Here is a 5,172-nt window from a genome sequence, read left to right as displayed (position 1 = left end):
GGTGTCCCATTGATTTGTTTGTAGGTCTTGTCGTTGAAGATGAAGTGGGTAACAAGGCACAGGTCTACTAATTTGAGGATGCTGTCCTTGCTGATGGAGATGGTGCTGTCTGGTGTGTGTGTCTTTGGTTTGACTAGTAGTGAGGTCCATGTTTCTTTGGCCAGACTGATGCGAATAGGGCCGTTACGTCGAAGGAGACTATGACTTTATCATCATCTATCTTGGTGTCTTCACTGATGTTAAGCAATTCTTGGGTGGACTGGATGGAGTGGCGAGTCTTCTACTAGGTATTTCAGCTTACAATGACGTTCCTTTGCTAGTCTGTATGTTGGCGTGTTGGGAAGAGAGACTATGGGTCTGAGGGGCCCTGGATTTGTATACCTAAGGTAATCCGTAGAAACAGTGTGTTGGATCCATCAGGTTTCATCGTTCTCCTTCAGGAGAACTGCAGACCAGCATCTACAAGAAAGCAACACACACAGACTAGATACTAAATTATAGGAGCAATCATCCCAACACCCACGAATGGAGCTGCATCAGGACATAATTTAAATGAGCTACAACACATTGTAGCACCCAGGAACTACAAACAGCAGAAGAAAAATACCTATACAATGTATTCAAGAACAATGGGTACTCTATAAGCAGTCTGCCAATCCTAAAAACAACAAACCTAAACAAGAAGGCACAACACACCCAGAGACTCTAGCCACACAATCATACATCAAAGACATATCTGAGCTAATGACCAGACTACTCCGACCTCTTGGTATGGCAGCCCGCAAACCTACTTAAAAAAAAAGCTACTGATGAACCTAAAATGGACCCTGTATCAACAACCAGCAAAATAAATGTCATATACAAAATACCCTGCAAGGGCTGCCACAAACATTACATTGGGCAGGCAGGCAGGAAACAAGCCAACAGGATACACGAGCACCAACTAGCCACCAAAAGACATAACCAACTATCACTAGTATCGATACACAGACGAAGGAGGACACCACTTCGACTGCGACAATACATCCATCCTAGGACAGGCTAAACAAAGACCAGCACGGGAATTCCTAGAGGCCTGGTATTCAAACCACAACTCCATCAACAATTACATTGATTTGGACTCCATTTACCAACCTCTGAGAAAAAGGACCGGAAATGATATCATCCAACTTAACATACCAAGGCACACAAATAGAAATCAGGACAACACCAGCGCTTCAACGGACACTCACTGATAATGTTACCTAGCATGATGACAAAATGTCTGAGAACAAATTAGATTAGATTAGATTACTTACAGTGTGGAAACAGGCCCTTCGGCCCAACAAGTCCACAGCGACCCGCCAAAGCGCACCCACCCAGACCCATTCCCCTACATATACCCCTGCACCTAACACTACAGGCAATTTAGCATGGCCAATTCACCTGACCTGCACATCTTTGGACTGTGGGAGGAAACCGGAGCACCCAGAGGAAACCCACGCAGACACGGGGAGAATGTGCAAACTCCACACAGTCTGAGGCAGGAATTGAACCCAGGTCTCTGGTGCTGTGAGGCAGCAGTGCTAACCACTGTGCCACCGTGCTGCCAGCTCAGTGAGTAGAATTAAAATCTGAATTATTGGCTTTTCTTTGTTGCCAACTTTGGAAATGTGTTTAAATCACCTGGCCAAAGGAGCCTGTCTGCATTGTTTGTTTCTGTCACTAGTATGCAGATATTTCCAAACCTTCTCATATTTAAAGTTCATAAATACCAGGCCTAATCTAAAATTATATAAGTGATTCACTTCTTGATTTTATTATGGAGAATATTTCACCATTCCTTTTTCAAAATGGGTAAAAACTTAAGGTGAGGAGTCAGATAAGAAAATCTTTCTCTGCACTACGACTTCTTTGATATAAGTGGGAAATGTCAAAAACATCTCTGCTCCACTGACATTAATTTAAACAATCCCACTATGGTAAGCAGCAGCGGAATACCAAAACTAACCAGGACACCAAATCAGAGATTTAAGAAAACTGAGTAAACATTTTGCTGGCACCTGCATCACCAATGCTCTCATTTTTTTAAATAAAAAAAGTCTGCAACTCATTCCTTTAAAAATTGAAACTAGACAATGAACTCTGCCTCAAGCCTGAATGCCAGCAAAATTTCTTTTAAAAAAGAAAATCTTTTAAAATCAAAAGATGCTTTCAGTGACTTTTTAAATTCATTTCTTCTGCAACGACAGATTGTAGACATTTCAAATGGTGCATGTTAATCCATCTTTAGAAGAATAACCACTCAATAATACTAAATACGGCCCATTAATACTCCCATTGACGTTACATTTACATTTAAAATGAACAATAGAAATATTATTTGAATTATTGCCAACATAGTCAAGAACATTAATAGTATTGGACTGATATACATCAGTGCAAGGGTTACAATACTTTCTCCTGAACTGTACAGATATTTTCCTCTGGTGACAAAGATTTAGTCAGAATTGCCCAAAAGTCATAGTTGTCTGTGGTCATTTCATTTAAAATTGAAAGCGAAAATAACTGCTAAAAACAAAGCAAATTCAAATACGTAAACTTACCATCAATAAAGTGACTTAAAATGTTTCACCTGCATTTTCAACTGCAATTAATATTTTTAAGAGTACAATCAATAGAATATCAAACTACTGTCCAAGTATGCAGTTGAAACTAAAAAGCAAAATACTGTGGAGGCTGGAAATCTGAAATAAAAATGGAAAATTCTGGAATTCAGCAGTTCTGCCAGCATCTGAGGAGGGAGAAACAGAATTAACTTGAGACCAGTAAAACTCTTCAGAACTCAATACAAACTGGACTCAAAACATTAACTCTGTTTCTCTTGCAACGATACCACCAGACCTGCACTCTTGTTTTAATGCAGTTGAAACAATCTGGCTGACCAAAACGTATTCAGTACCCAGTGTACAGATACTTTATTTTTGCTTGTGTTTTTCTTCAAAAAAGTATAGGTCACTAAGAACAGAACCATATGAAGGCCTGAGGTTAATCTCCAAAATGATGCATGACGAACACTGTAATGGACTGAGCGAATACACTTGGCCCCTGAACCTGCCACAGAGATGTAACACTGAATTGTTTTAAATCAACAACTACAGCAGATAAACAACGCACGATTTAAACAGCAGTAACGCAAGGCCAAGAAGGTACAATATTTTACAGCCGTCCGAGTTGTAGCAACAATCAATGCAAGACGAATGGCTAGATCAGAAAAAAGTATAGTTCTATACTTGTGAATATCACGATTGGAAGTGATAAATGATCAGTGTCCTCCCGTTATGAAAACAACGGGTTAATTTCACTATCAAATGAGTTTATATATTTTCAGTAGGTAAACATACATTCTCCCCGTTTATTCTATACTATCACTTGAGTTAAACAACATTTCAAATCACAGCTCATGAAATAAATATAAATTGACGAATGTACACGGACCACAAAAATCCGCCCACTTGCATTCCTTTAACCTGCTACGTGCATGCAGCTTTCAAACTTGGCTTATATTAAACCAATTCACAAAATTAATTCCACCAATGTAGAACAAAATAAAAAGATGCATAATGTCAAATACAAGTTACACTTCTGAAATTTAGGGGTAATGGTGGTGAATGAGGCTGCTCAACAGTACTGCAGTCAGCACAGTGTTAACATATACTCGACATTTGCACAGGGGCGTTAACTAGGAATGAAAGTAAAATGCTATTGCCCAGTATACTTTGCAAATCAAGACTTGGAAAGCCGCAAAGCTTTTGACATCAATACATTTTTTTAATATTTAGACCAAAACGACACGAAATGATTCGCTAAGCCTCGCTTTCCCCTCTGGAAAACTGCCACATCTGATGTGGAACTGTGCAGCGGGGAAAGAACACGATAAAATTTATGGCGTTCATATTTATTGTGCTCCTGAAGAAGGATTTAATCACTTCATGTATAAGATATACGATTATAAAAGAGATATTTGAATGTCCAGTTATCAAGTACCTAAGGAAGTCAAATGAAATTGACATGGAACACGAAGTGGGGTTTAGTGAATGTTCGAGGAAGTGATCGTGGAGCATTACCAGCTGGATAGTTCGGTGATGGTGTCTGACCCATTCGCCCACTGTGGCGGTGTCTGTTACCCATCCCCAGAGCCCCTCCATCCCTACCCCAAATCCTCCTAAATTTTTCATCTGCCCCGTTCTGGGGCTGTCTGCTCATCCATCCAATCTCTTGCTCCACTTTGGGACGCCCCTCTCATTAAGCACCCCTGTAGTGTTCCTCCCCTCTCCCCACACTCACAATCGGGGTGGCTGCACACAGGCGTTCTGCCCCTTCTCTCCGATCGCAGGATTCTAGGTGTGGGGGAGTTGTCTGCCCTGACACCAGTTGTATCCCCTTTCCATCTGGTCAGCCACTGATTGAGGGGTGTCCGAACTTCTGGGGGTGGGTGTTTAGGAGGATTTGGGGTAGGGATGGAGGGGCTCTGGGGATGGGTAACAGATACCGCCACAGTGGGCGAATGGGTCGGACACCATCTTTTTGGGGGTGGGGGTGCCTACTCACCACCATCCGCCCCATATCCCCTCCTTCAAAAATAAAAGGGGGGGGGGGCGTCTGTCCCCGTATCCACCCTCACCTCAGGGGAGGAGGGGGGCGTCTGTCCCCGTATCCACCCTCACCTCAGGGGAGGAGGGGGGCGTCTGTCCCCGTATCCACCCTCACCTCAGGGGAGGAGGGGGGCGTCTGTCCCCGTATCCACCCTCACCTCAGGGGAGGAGGGGGGCGTCTGTCCCCGTATCCACCCTCACCTCAGGGGAGGAGGGGGGCGTCTGTCCCCATTATCTCACCTCATGGATCCGTCTTTATATCACTCCCTCCTCCCCCCCCTCATCGGGAAGGGGACAGAACGTTTGTTGTGGTGTCTGCCCTCACCCCCACGGGGTAGTGTGTGTGTGTGTGTGTGTGTAAATTCCCTGCCCTCTCCCTCCCATCCAGCACTATTCCCCCCCCAAAAAAAAACGAGAGGGGGGTTGAGGGGGGGGGGCTGTGTCCCCTTGTCGGTTTACCCCCTTCTCTCCCCCCACCCCAAACCCGCTCTGGGTGGGTGGGTGGAGTTGGAGGGTACCCGCCCGCAGGTGTCATGAG

The 5,172-nt window shown here is 43.7% G+C and overlaps 1 protein-coding gene across 5 annotated transcripts in view; it reads right to left on the bottom strand.

Annotated features, from left to right (window-relative positions):
- The window catches only part of LOC122539965 (zinc finger protein 652-like), a 63,056-nt gene that overhangs the window by 57,062 nt on the left and 822 nt on the right, over window positions 1–5,172 (bottom strand). The window lies entirely within an intron of this gene.

Source organism: Chiloscyllium plagiosum, chromosome 33, assembly GCF_004010195.1.
Source record: "Chiloscyllium plagiosum isolate BGI_BamShark_2017 chromosome 33, ASM401019v2, whole genome shotgun sequence".
Classification (NCBI taxonomy): Eukaryota; Metazoa; Chordata; class Chondrichthyes; order Orectolobiformes; family Hemiscylliidae; genus Chiloscyllium; species Chiloscyllium plagiosum.
The sequence above is the reverse complement of the archived record's forward strand: the minus strand, read 5'-3'. Positions and strand labels throughout refer to the sequence as shown.